The sequence below is a fragment of the Hemicordylus capensis genome, chromosome 1 (assembly GCF_027244095.1).
Source record: "Hemicordylus capensis ecotype Gifberg chromosome 1, rHemCap1.1.pri, whole genome shotgun sequence".
In the NCBI taxonomy this organism is placed as follows: domain Eukaryota; kingdom Metazoa; phylum Chordata; class Lepidosauria; order Squamata; family Cordylidae; genus Hemicordylus; species Hemicordylus capensis.
In genome coordinates, this window is record NC_069657.1 from 335,878,928 (window position 1) to 335,896,686 (window position 17,759).

Consider the following 17,759-nt stretch of genomic DNA (forward strand, 5'->3'; position numbering starts at 1 on the left):
GGCACAGCTGTTTCACTTACATACTTTGTTGTTGTTGCTGCTCCTCCTCCTCCTGCTGCTTTATCTGGTAACTGATGCAGCTTTTCATTGTGTTGTCACAGCTTCTTATGCTCTACTTGTTTCTTTTTGCAGCTTCCTATCACCCCAGTTTCCTGAACTCAGTCTGCTGCTATCTTCTCTCTATAGCCCTCTGTGTTATTTTGTAATTCAACCTTGCCTTCACCTGCAGATTTCTTCCCCCTACCACCACATATTGTGTTGGGCATCCAGCCATAGAATTGGGACTAAGCACAGAATATACCCCACTGCTCTCCAGCATGCATTGAAACCCATTAGCCATCTGTTCTCTCCAGTCATTAGGAATAAACCTCACTCTGACCTGATACATATAGCAAGAACTTTAACATATCTAGTTGTTTATTTCCTCTCCAAATAGTTTCTGCTTTGAGTAAGGATTGTGCTATTCTAATTTTTGTCCATTTAAAATCATTTTTCACACGAGATGTTAAGTGATCCTCTTCTTTCTTTTATACTTTCTTATGCACTGGCTGTCTTCTTTTCCCCAGCTGTTATCAAACATATCACTGGCTTTCCTTCCAGACATTATGAAGCATCTCCTTTTCAATGATCACCCTAATGAGACAAGCATACATCTTCCAAAGAAACATCAAAGTGATGCAAAATTGTCATCTTTCACTCAAACCAAAGTGAGCGGGGGGGGGGGTTTACTGGCTTCAGTTCCCCTCTTTTGTCCCAATGAGGGATGACAGCAAGTTGTCAGATTTAAAGTACCTCACTATGAACTCCTGAGAACCTGCTATATAGACACTGGATAGGGAGTGGAGGCCTCTTTTACTTGTTAAGTATATTATAGAAAAAAGCTATTCTGATTGCTTTCAAAAGTTGGTATCTTCTTAAAAAAACATATATTCAAACTCCTATGGTGTGCATCTGGTCACTGAAATAAGTTAACAGAAAAAGGAGAATTGGATGGAAACATCCAGAGTGAAGACAGAATTGGGTATTTGTGGGTGGTTTCTTCTACACAGCTCAGTCCAATTACAGTTGACATTTGTACTGGCAGTTTCACAAAAGCATTCTGTGATGCTTGAATTTATCGTAGACATATCATTACAATATTTGTATTTCTAAAGTACAGAGGTTCAACAGGATGATTTTTTGGTACTGTTTTAACAGCATCACCTACAGTATACAAGGATACATTACTTAAATGGACTAAAATGACAAGACAATTCAAAAATGTAGCCAAAATGGATATTGAAAATATTAATACATAGTCTAACATCAATTATATTCTGCAGAGCACTCCAGATAAACTGCTCTCAAAGTCTCCCAAAGTCTCTCTTTTGCTACCCAAAACTTTTACAGTAAGTCTTCTCATAAAAAACAGATATATTATGTCAGAACCATACAGCCTAATTATCTCACAAGTAATTCACCCAGGGGCACACCTTGGTTCAGTGAGTATCAAAATGACATTTGGGTAGAAGCTCTCTCTTTCCTGCAGAGCTAAGCAAACTGCAAATGCTTTCTATGTGTCCTGAAACTATAATTGCTCAGTAAACTGTAGATCAATATTAATGGGAGACTCTATTCAAGACTATCTTCATTTTAAAATAAGGTGATTCTTTGCTGAGTTTCACTCTCACAACCTAATCCTCAATGCATTTCCAATAAACAATGTCCTACTGGTTCCATTGAAACTTACTTCTACAGCCTAAAGAATCTATCTTCTACTATTGTTCCAAAAAGAAAGAGTAAGCTATAGTGGTATCATATATACTTTTTCTTCTTTATTTTTAAAACATGATTACGTTGGTTGAATTTCTAGCACACTCTAGATACACTGAGTCACTGCATTTTATTTGTAGGGATAATACCTAACAATACGTAACAGCACAAACAGAATGTCCTGTGTTACCTTAAATAACAACAATTTTATTGTAGCATAAACTTTTGTGCACTAGTCCACTTCATCAGATACATTAAGTGTAAAACGTGTCTACAATTTCTAGAAGCTTAGTCTTTAAGGTGCCATAAAACTCTGGTGTTTTTGCTAATACAAACTAAGAGAGCAATCCTTCCAAAAATATGTAACAGGAAGTCTTCAAAATGTTTCTGCTAATTTTTATTTTCTATCAGTTATATACGTATTCACTGAACACAGATAAAGATTCTAGACACTGACTTGTCCAGATGTATGAATTATGCAACTTGTGCTTAATAGAGCTGTTTCCCATTCAGGATTATCTTTGCCAACTCTATGGATCAACCATTCACAGTACCTATCTAGTCTTTTCCCATTTAACCTAGTGTAACCTAGCCCACCCAAAAAAGGGGAGTGGGTGGGTTGGACCTTGGTTCCAGGTGGAGAGAGAAAGAAGATGTAAAGGTGTAGATGTGTGGCACTGAGCAGTCTGCTGAACCTCACTCACTTGGCAGTGAAGGTACAAAGATAATGGGTTAAATAAGAAGCAAGAATGGCAAAAGATGGTCCGCAACACCAAAGCCAATCTATTACTCACCCAACGCAGACATCACAGTGAACATACAGGGGCAGCACGTGAACCAATTAGAGACAATATCAATCCCTCACACTGTGTCCCCTGTTTGACTCACCCAGAAATGAGGAAGCAAAATCAGATGTCAGAATTATGCAGGGTCCTGACATGCCACTCGAGCCCACCCTGGAGCAAGGTGAGGCCTGGCCAGAGCAAAAGTTATGGGTTAAGCAATGGCAGTAAGCCAGATAATGGAATGGGCCATCAGATGTTGGTGTGGCAGCTGCCGTGATAATGGCAGTAAGGTGGGGCTTTGGGTGCCTGAGACGGTCCAGGGATATGGGGAGTTAGTCTTGTGAAGCATTGAAAGAGGATGGGCAAGGAGGTTCATTTGGGAATGATGAGGGTGGAGACAGGAGGAAGTTGGAGACCTTTGAAGGGATATGTGGGTGAAATAAAAATATTAGGGATGTGAGGGTCAGTGATGAGGTGGATGGTGCTGGGGTGGGTGTGGGGAAGTTTTTTCATAAACAGGGTGCTTCTGCTGAAAAGGCCCTCTTCCTAGTAGCCACCTGCCTCACCTCATTTGGCAGCAGCACTCAAGGCATGGCCTCCAAAGACTATCTTAAGGTCTGGGAAGAGGCATATAGAGCAAGGCACTCTTTCAGGTAACCTGGTCCAAAACCATTTAGGGCTTTAAAGGTCAAAAACAGCACTTTGAATTGGGCCCAGAAATCAACGGGGAGCCAGTGCAGTCCCAACCATTAACCAGTGGTATGTCCAATTTTGGAAATCAGCTCAACAATCCTCTGGATATTCTTGATCAGATATTTTTATTATTTATTATCTACTAAACAATTATACAAATAACCATCCATACACTCAACACATTACAAAAGAATATTTTGTATTCTGGGACAATGTACATACTCTCTGATAATACTGCATTATTTGTTTTTTTGTTATGTTTATTCATTTTTTTAAAAAAATCACCTGTTATAAAATACTTAGTAACTAGTGGGCCCGGGCACAGAGCATCTGTGCCTCAAGCGGGCTCGCCGCCGCCGCCTCTGGCCTCCCCACGGCCAGGCCAGGCCGGGCCCACCATTGCCGCCTCTGGCCTCCCCGCGCCCGGCCCGCCGCCGCTGCCGCCGCCAGCCTCCCCGCCGCCAGCCTCGCCGCTGCCGGGCCCGCCGCCGCCGCTGCCGCCGGCCTCCCCGCGGCCGGGCCCGCCGCCGCCGGCCTCCCCGCGGCCGGGCCCGCCGCCGCCGGCCTCCCCGCGGCCGGGCCCGCCGCCGCCGGCCTCCCCGCGGCCGGGCCCGCCGCCGCCACCTCTGGCCTCCCCGCAGCTGGGCCGGGCCCGCCGCTGCCGCATGGCCCGCTGCCTTGCTTCCGCGGCCGGGCCGGGCCCGCAAGCCGCCGGCTCGGCTCCACCTGGGCCCACTGCCGCCTCGCCCGGCTGGGCCCGCCACCTCGGCTCCGCGGCCACCATGGCCGCCCACACTCCTGGCCCGCTGGTTCTCCTGGGTTGTGCCGCCAGGACCAATCAGGCGCCCCTGCAGCCCAGCCAATCAGCTGGGCTGCCGGGACGCATTTCTCCTGGGCACACCCAGGAGAAATATACTTAGTAAAATTAAAACTAAAACTAAAAAAATGGTCTCATAAAAAGCAGCTCCGTCTCTCATGCCATGGGCCAACAAAACAAAACTCAAAGAGATGGCACAATCTACACAGATTATTCATAAAGTCACAATTCATACATGTATAATTCTATTTGCATATCATTGAATGTATATATATACAAAGTATATATATAGGATCTATATTATGCCTAGCTTTCATGCTTGTTTAGGATATAATCACAATTCCTAAAAAGCACCAGAAGCAGCAAGGTAAGCAACAACTGCACACCTTCTTGCCTAATTAATGTTTGTATCCCTTGGGAAAGGGGTTTCTCATTAGTGTTTGCACAGACCACCACTTGTCTGAAAATAGGGCTGGCTGTTCTGCTATCACAAGAAAATTCACTGAAACTTTAGTTCTGAAACAACCATTTTGTTTCTATTCCTTACAATTCCCATCCATGGAAAGAGTTTCTGGCCTAGCCTGCGTAACTAGATGCAAGCTTACAACTACAGATCTCAGACTTAGAAAGCGACAATGACAATAATCTAGTTAGACAATCTGCATAACAATATTTCATTTCAAAATCCTCTATCAGGTCCTGTCACTACAACTGAGCAAGAATATGTTCATTAAAAAGACATGTACTCTTGATTGAAGACTTCAAGGATGGAGGTTTCAGTTGCAATGTACAGAAGTTGTTTCAATATTTAATGACCTTCACAACTAAGTCAGTTCTTGGTCTACAGTTGGATAAACCCAATAAATTATGCCTCCTCAATCTCCCACTTCAAAACAATAAACACACCTATTGAATAATTCTAAGAGTGTTCTCTAAAACCTTTTCAGAAACCCTGGTGTCATTTTGTGTCAGTACAACAGGACAACCAAGAAGTGTCAAATAGAATCAGTCATGTGCAGCAAAGAAGCAGTCAACAGACAGGGTTAAGATCATGGCCAACTGGCATGTGCTTCTTTGTCCATCTGATGAATGCACTTAATTATGAGGAAGACAGGAAGGACAATTACACACTGACTATATTCCAGGATGTTGTAGAATCTGAATATTTTTCACTCTCAGTGGCTCTAATCAATACAGGTGTAATGAGGGTCAAACTATATTGGGTATCTATGGGATAAAAGAAAAGCTGTTTAACATGGTGCTGCTGATCACTATCTTTGTGATGTGCAAAATCAACTGCCTGTATTGTGCTGCCTGTCTGACACCTATTTTAAAGTTGAAATTTCAATGCAAATTATACTTAATATAAATTTAACAATAGGAACTTAACTCCATAAAAAAGTAATTATGTGCTACATTTGTGCATTGAATTAGGCCTGCTAAGGTCTTAGAATATATGCATGACAATGCAATTTATCTCTGTAAAAAGGAAGTGTTGTCTAACAGCTGCCTAATTTTACTTTTCACATTTCCATCTATACTGAATCTAATGAAAATTTAGGTACAACTATGTGCTATAATTAGAGAGCAGAGCTTAGTAGTTAATTAGTTCTTGTGTGCTAATTATATCATACAAACAAACAAACCCAAATTGAGTTTATCTAACAGAAAGGTACATTCAGTCGGCAGGATTTTCAGCTTTTTAATTTTTTTATTTTTTACTTTGACCAATTCTGCATTTCTTAAATTTGATGCAACAAATTGCCACAGTAAAGTTTCAGGCCTCAGTGTTCTTCTAGTATATGCCCAATTCATTAAATGTATAATATCATGGTAAAAGTGAAATAGAAATGAAATGAAATGAAATGCAGACCAACTAGCTATCAAACAAGTATACCCATTTGTGAGTTTTACAAGGAGACAAACATGCATTCATGGAATATTCAATCATGGCTGTCCTTGGTTCTGCACTGCAGAATGTGGCAAATTTGTGACCAGAAGAAGCCTGCATTTTAAACAGAAGGATGATCTTGCAAAAACAGCACCTGTGTCATTTACTGTCAGCTCTTCCAGTTTTAGGACAAGAGCATCAAATCAAGAGCACTGGAAGCTACTATCTAGGCACGCAATAGCAATGCTTATTTGTGTATTTCCAGTTCATAAATCCTCCAACTACTCAACAAATGCTGCTTTAAAACAGTGGGCAGTATAGAGATGACTGTAGCCACCTAATGGTGCAGCGGGGAAGCAACCTGCCTAGAGAGCAAAAGCCTGTTGGTTCGAATCCCCACCAGTGTGTTTCCTAGAATATGGGAGACTCCTATATCGGGCAGCAGTGATACAGGAAGGTGCTAAAAGGCATAATCTCATACTGTAAGGGAGAAGGCAATGGTAAACCACTCCTGTATTCTACCAAGAAAACCACATGGCTCTGTGGTCACCAGGAGTCGACACCAACTTGATGGCACAACCTTTCCAACCTTTATAGAAATGATTGGGGTGTTGCAGGGTGAAGAAAGTAAGGTTTCCTGTGTTTAGATACATATTAACCACACCATCTCACATTGAACACATACTACATATTATCTACTCTGGGTAAACAGATGTATTCTTGCTACCTTCACCTATATCTATGCACGTTACCTTAATCACATTTCTGTACTACATTTTTACAGAAACAAAAGAAAACAGAATTTTTTCTTTTAGATCGAAGCTAACATTTAAAGACTTTAGTTTGGTCCAAAAACTTTGTTTTATTTACAGATCCTTCATAGATTGCAATTTTGCCTTCCCAAAGTCTTCAATTTTGTCTTCCCAAAGTCTCTGTTACAATGCAGTATAAGCACTGTATTTATGACTGTCCTTTGAGACCACAACAAATGCAAACAATTATTCAAGATTATTCTAGTCATTAAGTTACAAGATTTTATTGCTGCAATTTAAATGGATATATTTCTTTTCTACCAGGAAAAAGACTGAACACCATTCATTCCATATAATAAAAGAGAAAATGCTTTATCCAATTCTCACCAGATAGAGAGATAGATTTTATCAGGAAACATTCTATAACATGTCAAAAATCACAAGAAATAATAATTGTGTACTTCTGAAATCCATAAAAAAATTTCACAATTTGATGTATATAATATCAACTCAAATACCTGATAGGTCCCCTGGGTTGTTAAACAGCTTGATTGTGGCAACCTTTCTTCAATTATCCTAATTAAAAAAAACTGTACCTGATAAAATTATCTGGCCCATTAAAGTCTACATAAAGTTATATTGGTATCTGTTTATACTGGAGAATTCCCTGAAGAACCCAGGGTCTCTGGCTAAGCTGTATAATATATTCTTCAGTCAGGAGGCCTGTCCTAGGACATTTTTTCTTCGCAGAAGTGCTTTGAAAAGATTCCCATGGAGGAATACACATAAGTGTTCGATGTGGAGTTTCCATTAGGGGTTGGATACCAGAGTCCTGCTCACATGGATTTTACATTGTATTCTGATATTGTTTTCCATGTAAAGTCTTCCAAAATCTTGCTGAGACTCAAGTATATCAAAGCAGCCACTCAGGGGTGGGGTGGAGGAAAAGATTGGTAACCTATGCACCTATTTAACTGAACTACCCAGAGAACCTTCTGTATCTATAACTCTATTTCACCTCTCCCCTGCTGTTATTTCCATATTTCAGCTTGTGTAATTTATTCATGATATCTATTTTCATCAATCTGAAACTGACTTTTAATGGACAACACTTTACCGTCAATTATCAGTGCTGATGCTGAAGTGTAAAAATCTATCAACTAATAAAAAGAGTGTATAGGCACAATACAATAGATACTATTGTACAATATTAAGTAAATATTGATGGTTTGGTTTAAGTTACTATTTTCTTGTCTGAAACAGTAAGTGATTAGGGTATACAATCGATACAGTAGTGTGTGTGCACACGCATACAGTATACAATACTGAGTGTGTATATTCACACACCACACACACAAAGTAATTTTCTGAAGAAAGGTTAAGGAGCCAGTGTCTTTATGCGACATTTCCTCTACTTCTTTGTCTGTTCAAATGTACTTAGATATTATATAGATCTTCAAATGTACAATACATAATCACATAACATCCCAAAGTGTCATGTTCCATACATTTAAATGTGTAGAAGATGAATTCAGTAACATCAACACCAGGTATGCTTTCGCCTTGAAATAACTACTTTCAAGGTCTAGGATGCAAAGATCTGCTTTGAAACACACAACCACTTATACAGTGCCTTGAGTTTTTCCCATGTTCCTCCTACTGCACTTCCTTGTGTTGTGTTGGAGGCTGTTCAAATATAACCATTCTGTTTTGTTTTTAATTGTTTACTAGCCAAGCCCGCACAGAGCATCTGTGAGGCACTTTGGGGCCGGCTCTTTCCCCCTCCCTCTCCCTCCTGCCCCGGCCTCTCCTCTCTTCACCTTCCCTCCAGCCTTGCGTTCTTTAGCCCTCCCCCTCCCATTCTTCCCCACACACAGAGTCTCACCAGGTGGCAGGCGGCCAAGAAGGGCCCGGCGCCCACCCACCGCTGCAGTTTTTTCCTCCCTCGGCTTTTCTCTCCCCCTCATCCTCCCACCGTGGCTTTTCTCTCCCCCCACCTCCACTGCCTCCACATTTCTACACTTCTCTCTCACCCTCCGCCCACCCACTGCTTTTCTCTCCCTCCCACCCGCTACCGCTGCTTTTCTCCCCCCCCTCCTCCCACCCGCCGCCGCCACTTTCTTCCTCCTCCCTCGGCCAGGCCTCTCACCGGAACACTCGCAGCATGTTGCGAGAGTTCCGCCGCCAAATCCTGGACACGCATGCTGGCTAAGAGAATTAATTATATAGATGTAAACTACCCAGTCAAATGCAAAAAGGGTGGACTCAATCATTTATAAATAAATACATACATGTCTAACTTTTAGCAGTGGTATATACACTAGGCAGGGGCATCATCAGAGGGTAGCTCATGGAGCTCAGACCTCCCCAGTGAATGGCTCAGAGCCACTGTTCCCTCTAAGGCATGCACACATGCACATGCTCACAAGTTTTCTGATGTCTGCTCAGTTAATTTTAGATCCTGCTCAGGCTGAATCAGGAGGACCCCATTCTGAATGCATGTGCGCAAACAGTGCCTTGATACTGCTACCCAGAACAAAACTCATTTCTCACAGAGATGAAGAAAAAAAAATAGAGGGACCACTGCTCAGAGCCACGAATGTTGCCAGTCCCTTCCTTCTCAACTGGGGGATGGTGTTCGTCTCTGCCGCTGCTCCAGCAGCAACAATCACTCCTTGTCCCTGCCTCTTCCCTAAAAGGTGCTATGTTGGGGACAAAACAATACAGCATTTTTTCCCTCCAGTTTCCATTTGATTTTAATTATCAGGGGTTGGTGGAGCTGTGGGCCTGAGCCAATTTTTTACCTAGAAAGAGGGGAGGGAAGAATGGGTTTCTCAGAAGCTCCAATGCTCTTTGAGTTTCTGGCAAAGCCTCGCACAATGACCTGGTTAACTCCTGTTAAACTAGCAATTGTTAATTTTCAGTATACAGTGTTCTTAAATTATGTGCCATACCAATATATATTCACAAAACACAACACAAAACAATAACAAATATTTATATACTGTTTTTCAACAGATGTTTACATAGCAGTCTACACAGAGAAACAAATAAAATAAAATAATAAAATAAAATAAAATGAGATGAATCCCTGTCCCCAAAGGGCTCACAATCTAAAAAGAAATGTAAAATTTCTTTTTACATTTACATTTTCTTTTTACATTTACAATTTCTTTAAAATGCCCACAAGAGTCACTGGGGGTACTGTGCTGGGGGTGGATAGGGCCAGTTACTCTCCCTCTGCTAAATAAAGAGAATCACCACATTAAAAAGGTGTCTCTCTGCCAAGTTAGCAGGAGTCTTTCAAAATCATATAAGAACAGCCCTGCTGGATCAGGCACAAGGCCCATCTAGTCCAGCATCCTGTTTCACACAGTGGCCCACTAGATGCTGCTGGAAAGCCCACAGGCAAGAGGTATGTGCATGCCCTTTCTCCTGCTGTTGCTCCCATGCAACTGGTATTGCTCCCCTGCAACTGGGGGATCCTAATATCCTCCAGTTAGCAGGGGTCTTTCAAAATCATATCCTAATAAGTAGAATAGCAAAGTACAAGTTCTGCTAAGAAATCCAAGAATAATCCAAACATCTTACTACAACTACTAAAAATATTTATATATCGCTTTTCAACAAAAGTTTCCAAAGCAGTTTACATAAATAAACAATAAATACATAAGAAGATGGCTCCCTGACCCCAAAGGGCTCACAATAGAAGATAGACACCAGCATCAGTCACTGGACCATTCTTCATTCTCATCCTATCATGCTTATCTGACTACTGTAGACATTCCCTATTATTTTAATAGACATTATTAGTTGTATTCTTTGTTGAGATCAAATAAATTTACATCAAGAATGAATGTTTAGAACACCACAAAGTAATGGCCAATTGTTTTCAAAAGCAATCTATTTGTTGTTGTTTTTTTAAACATCTACCCAAGAAAGTTATTGACTCTGCTCATGAAGCTCACTATTCCAGTGTTCTTTGAAGTCAATTCTTTCAATGAAAATACTGTGTTTATAACAAGCAGGTTAAATTGGTACAGACGCAAACTTATTTCAAGAAAGTACTACTTGTACAGAAGTTGCTACCTGGGGGGGAGAAAAAGCTTGCAGTCTAAATGAAAAATCCTGAGAATAAGTAAACTGCAGTTTGGCCACTGATTTAGTGAATGTAAGCTAAGAAAGGCTATGCGCCAACTGAAATGAACCAATATATAGGACTCAAGATAAATATGTAATTTGAACTCTTTATTAACTTTTAGGAGAGCCCTTAAAACCTATCTGTTTGGCCTGGCCTTCCAGGGTTTTTAAACTGTTGTAAAGGGTTTTAACATACCTGGTTTTTCAGGGGTTTTAACTGTTTTTATTGTTTAACTGTTGTTTTATGGTATTTTAAAATCTCTGTTTTAATTATTGATTGATTTTAACTGCTTTTGTTTTATTTGTAAGCCACCCTGAACTACTTTGGAAGGGTGGTATAGAAACTGAATAAATAAAATAAAAAAATAAATAATATTGTGCATAAGATTTTGCTATAAAATCAAACAGATATTTCAGTATGATATTGGTGAAAATTTCATTCCCTCATGCAGAAGTGAAGCTTTCAAGAACCCAACTTTTTTTATCTTCGTGGTTATAGTAATAGTTTCAAACTGCAGGTTTAAATGTGTGTATACATATTACTATTCCCCAAAGAACTAATCATCAACTCTGTAGAAAGCAAACAAAAAAGTTCACTAATGGATTTAGTACTCCTAAGCTGTACACATACTATATGCTTTCCTCAATTGGCTTATAAAAACAAAACCCTGAAAACACAGAATGGAAGAATATTCCCTATAATCCTCTTTTGTAATAATTTTAGTGCTCCATGTGTCCTGAATTGCTAAAATGTCTCCCTCAGTTATCTGCAAAACTATCAAAAAATTGGCATAAACACTACAATGAAGCTGAATTGGGAAAATATGTCCATGAAATAGAGGACATATCCTATCTTCGCTAAAGGAGGAGTGTCAACAGCAGCATGCTGATTTATGTGATCAGTAGACCTGCTTTACCTTTCCCACTCTGGGCACTGATTCACGCCTCCAGTTATGAACAGTTTTATGTACCTAATGTTGCTTTGCACAATGACAATCTGAGCATCTCTCTCAGTAAAAGCTAAAAAAAATCTCACAATGAAAACCACTTTTTGAATAAACAGGAGAGAAAAACTGCAAGATAAATAAAAGGCAGATTATCTGCACTATATTTACTGTCTAATTCAGAATCATCTCACTAACTTGGGACTGCTTCTGAGAAAGTACTTTCAAGGTTGTGGCCTCAGCAGTTCAAAGTATTTCTCTTTTCCTGTAACATCCACTTTCATTTGAAAACTTGCAGTAATTCTTACACCAGAGTGCTTTATCTTACCCTTTTCTCCTTGGGAAGTATTTAGCATGGTCCTAAGCTTTGGGTCCCTGAAATCCATATTTCCAAGCCTTTGCACGGTTCAATTCCACAAAACCAAGCTTAAAAAGAGATCAAGCTTTTGAAGTGAAAAGCCAAAGAACATTATTGTCAAAGCACTGCCTCTAAAGTCAAAGAGAATTATTGAAATCGCTTAGCAAAATCCATTAAAAAAAATCTCCAGCCATTACCAATTTTATATGTTTCACACAAATCATGCCAAACAGTGAGAAAGAACAAAAACCACCCTTCTTAACTGTCCCCACCTTGTGAAGTGCCTCTGACATTTGTCAGCCAGAACTACCACAAATCTCAGAGAAGTTACAATGCAAAAAGGACAAAACACATTTCCCTGGTTAAATGAAGCCAAGCACTAATTTGATATAAAACATTCTGCAAATATTAAAGCTTCCCTTAAGGGATCCATATTTCACAGTTACTGCCCGCTATTAAACACATGATGAAAGAGATGGGGTGGGACGAGGAGGAAGTGAAGGAGGAGGGGAAAGGAGTTGATGAATTTTCATATCCGATGCTTCCTTGGTCCAAGTTCAGCTATGCCCACAAGAGAGTGGGCACTAAGAACAGAACACAATGTAAAGTGGAAGAAGGCTCAGATAGCAGAAGGTGATACAGCCCTGCCTTCCCCAATAGGGGAGCTTAGCAGCGTCAACCTGAACAGCCTCACCTACCCCAAGTAGCGAAGGCTGACCCTCTGGCTTCCATAGCGGCTGAATGGCAGCGGCATCTCCATCCACGCCAAGCCAGAGAGGCAGGGCACCCAGCACAATGATAATGGAGTGTCAAGCACAAGCAACGGACACAACAACGCTTGCTGCCACGAACCCCCTTTCAACAATACGCAGCTAGCTAGCCGGCTCCTCCACTGTGTGCCCTCAGCAATGCACAGACCTGCAGCAAACGGAGAAAGGTAGTGGCACTCACAGCCCGCTCTTGAAAGCAGCGGGGGCTCCAGGTAAGGGTTCGCAGGGTCGCAGCCTTAGTAACCTTCGGAGGAACGCAAAGCAGAGTGCCTTCAAAGCGGCGCCAGAGAGAGTCTGCCGGCCAGGCGCCTCTGTGCCAACCAAAACACACACACACACACACCCCAAAGTGTGCCCCTGCACACAGCCCCCACCCGGTGGCACACCACACCAAGCCCCCTTCCGCGTTGGACACACTCACGCGAGGAAAGCGGGCTCTTCTACTCCAGGCAGTTCCAAGAAGCAAAGCAGCTCTCTCAAAGTCCTGCCTGCGGAGGGCGGAAGGTGTGTGGAGGCTGGAGATGCCCGGCATCCGCCGCTCGCTAGCTGCCTGCTACCCGCTTCCTCCTCTCGTTGCGTTTTGCTAGCTATGGATTATGGCCCCGCTCGGCGTCTAACGGGCAGCCTTCGCCCGGGAGGAGGAGGTGGTCTCGTTGCTTTTGCTGCAGAAGCCGGGAAGAGCCTGGGAGCAGCGAGGCGCGGACCTGGGCGTGACAGAGACACACCGCCAGCCGGAGCAGTGGAGTGCGCGGCAGAAGTAGCGGAGTTCAGCAGGAGGCGTTTGCTGCACATCCCAGAGCGGATGAGGCGGCCAGGTGCAGCAACAGCGGTGGGAGCAGCAGCAGCAGCAGCAGGGCTCGCTCCCGCGGCGCAGGCACAGCACGAGCAGTGGCGGCGGCGGCGGCGGTGTCAGCAGCAACCCGAGTCCCTTTACTTCCAGCCTGCTTTACTTGCGAGGAGCAGCAGCGGGAAGAGCGCGAGCCGGCGGCAGAGGAGCAGGAGCAAGAGCAGCAGGAGGGAGCAGAGGTGGGGCGGGCACACATTCTTCTCCTCAGTCCCATACGCCGCGTCCAAACTCTCTCGAGTTCCAGGCGGGGGGGCTGCGTGCTGTGCTCCCTCCGCCTTGCTCAAGCAGCCGCCAACATCGCCAGTTGTCTCTCTCACGCACGCCGAGCCTCCGCCTCGCTGTCCCCCCCCCCCCCCCCGCGGCGCTGTTTGCACGCAGTGCCTCTTCTGCTTCCCACTGCCTGGGGTACAGACGGTCACTGCATCAGCTCCGGCCGCCGCTGCCCGTGTGTGTGCCTAGCAGCCTGCGCGCTTCCTCCCCTTTCGAGTCTCTGAGGCACCCAGGAGGAGCTAGCCTCTTTCCCGCTCCCGCCACCCCAGGCTGCCACCCACTCCCCCAGGGCTCTCCGCGGCGAAACTGGAAGCCGCCAAGCGCGGCGCAGGTGCTTGTAAAGGACGTGCATAGAGACGCACGGCTTTAGCGGGGAGGCGGCAGAAGGCTCCGCCAAGACAGAGTGGATTTCCTTCGGGTGCCGCCGCCGCCGCCTGGCTCCCTCCCGGCCTTCGTCCCAGTCAGAATGGGCAGGCGCCGCCAGTCTTCTCTGAACTCGCAGCACATAAGCGAGTACATCAGAAGAATCCCTCGGTGCTGGTGTGCTGCGTTCTTCTTCCCTCTTCTCAGATTTTGCTACCTCAGGCTGTTAGCTGCTCCGCTCCTTGGGGAGGAGGGGGCACATTGGAACAGATGCCAACCCTGCCACAGATTGGATAGTAGATTCAGGAGGGGGTGGGTGAGAGGCATGGCCCCCCTATGGCTACGAGGAGTTTTGCAGGGCTGGGATGTCCTGACTCAGCACATTCGATCCCTGCAAGCCAAAGAGGAAAGGCAGCGGTGCTCCTTGCACATGGCAAATTGTGAGGAGAGCTGGTTTGTGGTAGCAAACATGAATTGTCCCCTTGGCTAAGCAGGGTCTGTCCTGATTTGCATTTGAATGGGAGACATACGTGTGCACTGTAAGGTATTCCCCTCGGGCTGGGGCCACTCTGGGAAGAGCATCTGCAATGGTTGCATGCAGAAGGTTCCATGTTCCCTCCCTGGCTTCTCCAAGATAGGGCTGAGAAAGATTTCTGCCTACAATCTTGGAGAAGCCCCTGCCAGTCTGTAGACAATATTTATTTATTTATTTACATTTATATCCCGTTCTTCCTCCAAGGAGCCCAGAGCGGTGTACTACATACTTGAGTTTCTCTTTCACAACAACCCTGTGAAGTAGGTTAGGCTGAGAGAGAAGTGACTGGCCCAGAGTCACCCAGCTAGTTTCATGGCTGAATGGGGATTAGAACTTGGGTCTCCCCGGTCCTAGTCCAGCACTCTAACCAGATGGACCAATGGTCTGACTTGGTTCTTATGTTTCTGTGTGAGGTCAGCTCAGGTGGCACCAGAAAGAACCTTAGGCAGTTTTATGCCAGAGAGGTACATTTTTAAAATCACACCCCTTCCTGAACTAAAGCTCTGTAATAGCTGGGGATGGGGTGGGTGGTGGGTGGGGATGGACACAGAAACATTAGTTGTGATGCAGAAATAATAGTGCCTTCTAGAATCTATGCCTCCTTGACATTGCTCCATACTTGACACAAGTTTATGCAGGAGAAATGGTTCTACATATCACTACTCAAGCAAGCAATAATAGCAGCTTTCATTCACATCTGGCACATCGCCACCATAAGCATCCACTTTCATCCTCTCCAGAAATGTGAGCTATTGAATGAGGCACCAGTATCAAAACCTGCTGTATTCTTGATCTCCTAGTCAAAAGAGGAGTAGGCTAGATGCATTCATAGACAACAAAGGAACCAACATAGGAGAATGGATAGTGGTACAGCCTCTTGTATTAGGAATGATGAGCTGCTTCTTACATGGTACAGTGCAGATTCCATTGCATAGGCCAGACGTTTTGTCATGAATCTGATGTGAAGCCAGCCCATGACATAGTGCAGATTCCATAGTTAAGCAAGGGCACACATTTGACATTACGCAGATACATGGATGTGCCTAGCTAGCACAGAATTTTCCCAATATAACCAGGGTGTCAACACACATCAGCTTCAGGGCAGTTGGTGTAGATATGCTGTATCATACAGTGTTTCAAAAGATACTGGGGCCATTCACATGACTGGGCGGAGGTAGGGGCTGCTCAAATTCACCTTGCACTTGGACAAACACAAAAATGCTGTTGGGAGAGCAGATCACACTCCCAGACGATCCATGCAATGCTACACAGCGCAGAGCTCTCGAGGCTGGGACAACGTGTCTGAGCCTCCAGTTATCCCACAATGCACCATGCCACTAGGGCAGTGCATTGATGGGATCCCCTGGCAGATGGGTGCCCTAGGCGTTCATCTCTGTGTTTCCTTGGGCTGCATGCAGCTCGAGGAGACACCCAATCCCAGTTAAGGAAGTGCTTAGTCTTTTAACCTCAGAAAAGAGCTGGAATTCGTAGTGGGGTTAGACTGGGTGAGAGTGCCAGGATCCATGTGGGTCCCAGTGCTCCACACGAGCAGCTTAGCCCAGGACAGACTGCCCTAGCCTGGGCTGGGCTGATCATGAGAACAGCCTCACTGACTAATCACTTAAGTTAGCTCTACCTAAGAACTTCCTCCTTAATATGCATCATTTGATGTTAAGAAAAAGCATTTACCTGGTGTGCATGCAAAGTTTATATTGCAACTAGAGAGTTTGTTTATTTCATATCAGTATGTAAGTCTTATGAAGTCTCCTCTCTGGCTACTCACTCCCTCAGGGAAGTTTTCCATCTCATTCCCCTCCTTTTCTGGATTTCCCCTCTAACCCTGTCCCTTGATCACTCCCTCTCCCAAATCCCATAATTCATGTCCTAAGACTTCCTGCTTCCCTTGGCCTACTTCCTGCTTAGTCCCTGGCTCTTGGAATACCTAGATCTCTCCAACTACTTGTATAGCACATGCTGCAGACTATCTTGTCTTTATTTGAGATTTGAGCAACTCAGCCAATGGCAGCCAGCTCTCTCTGTGATATTAGAGCAGCTAATCCAGTCGCTGCCAATGGCTGCATCATCACTAACACCATCATCACTAACACCATCACTACTACTAAATCCCTTATTGCATTACAACACAGATAATGGAATAGAATCTATGAACAAGCACGTGGCTACCCACTCCCTGCCCCATAATAACCGGGAAATTTCAACCTTTTACAATGAACTAAAATTGAAATGATGCCAAACATTGCAAGACTGGCCTCTTTTAAAATTTATTTTGAAGATAGAGAAATGCACAGCATGATTGTTGGTATCACAACATCTTTGGAACACATAAAATCACTTCCAAAATATGCCAATCTTATGTTTTGCTATAAGTCACATTTTAAGCAGTCTCCACAGTTAATTAATGGTATTATTGGTGATTTGATTGTTGGTAAATATTTGCATTGCCATATAAAAGAGAGCCAGCGTGGTATAGTGGTTAGAGTGGTGGACTAGGACCGGGGAGACTCGAGTTCAAATCCCCATTCAGCCATGATACTAGCTGGGTGACTCAGGGCCAGTCACAAGTATGTAGTACACCGCTCTGGGCTCTTATAATAATAATAAAAGAGAGCCATGGTATGGCTTAAATTAAATACTTTAGCTATGCCAGTGTGAACACATAGTTTAGTAAAGAACATTTAATGTTACAGAAAATGAAAGTGGGTAAGGTCAACGCTGAGCTTTCCCCTTGACCAATGCAAGGCAGTAACCTAATAAATCATTTTAAAACTTTATTGATCTAGGAAATAACAAAACTGTAAACTTGTCAGTTTGACAAGTAATC

The 17,759-nt window shown here is 43.7% G+C and overlaps 1 protein-coding gene across 3 annotated transcripts in view; it reads right to left on the reverse strand.

Moving 5' to 3' along the window:
- The window catches only part of HS3ST5 (heparan sulfate-glucosamine 3-sulfotransferase 5), a 263,739-nt gene extending 249,083 nt beyond the window's left edge, over positions 1-14,656 (reverse strand). The window contains exon 1 of one of the 3 annotated variants that reach the window (XM_053312770.1): positions 13,324-14,656. The gene's annotated coding sequence lies outside the window, so the exon portion shown is untranslated. Of the gene's footprint in view, positions 1-13,083; positions 13,101-13,323 lie in introns of those variants that run through there. The other 2 variants (XM_053312710.1, XM_053312848.1) reach the window with 2 other exon arrangements.
- Between the last annotated feature and the right edge of the window lie 3,103 nt (positions 14,657-17,759).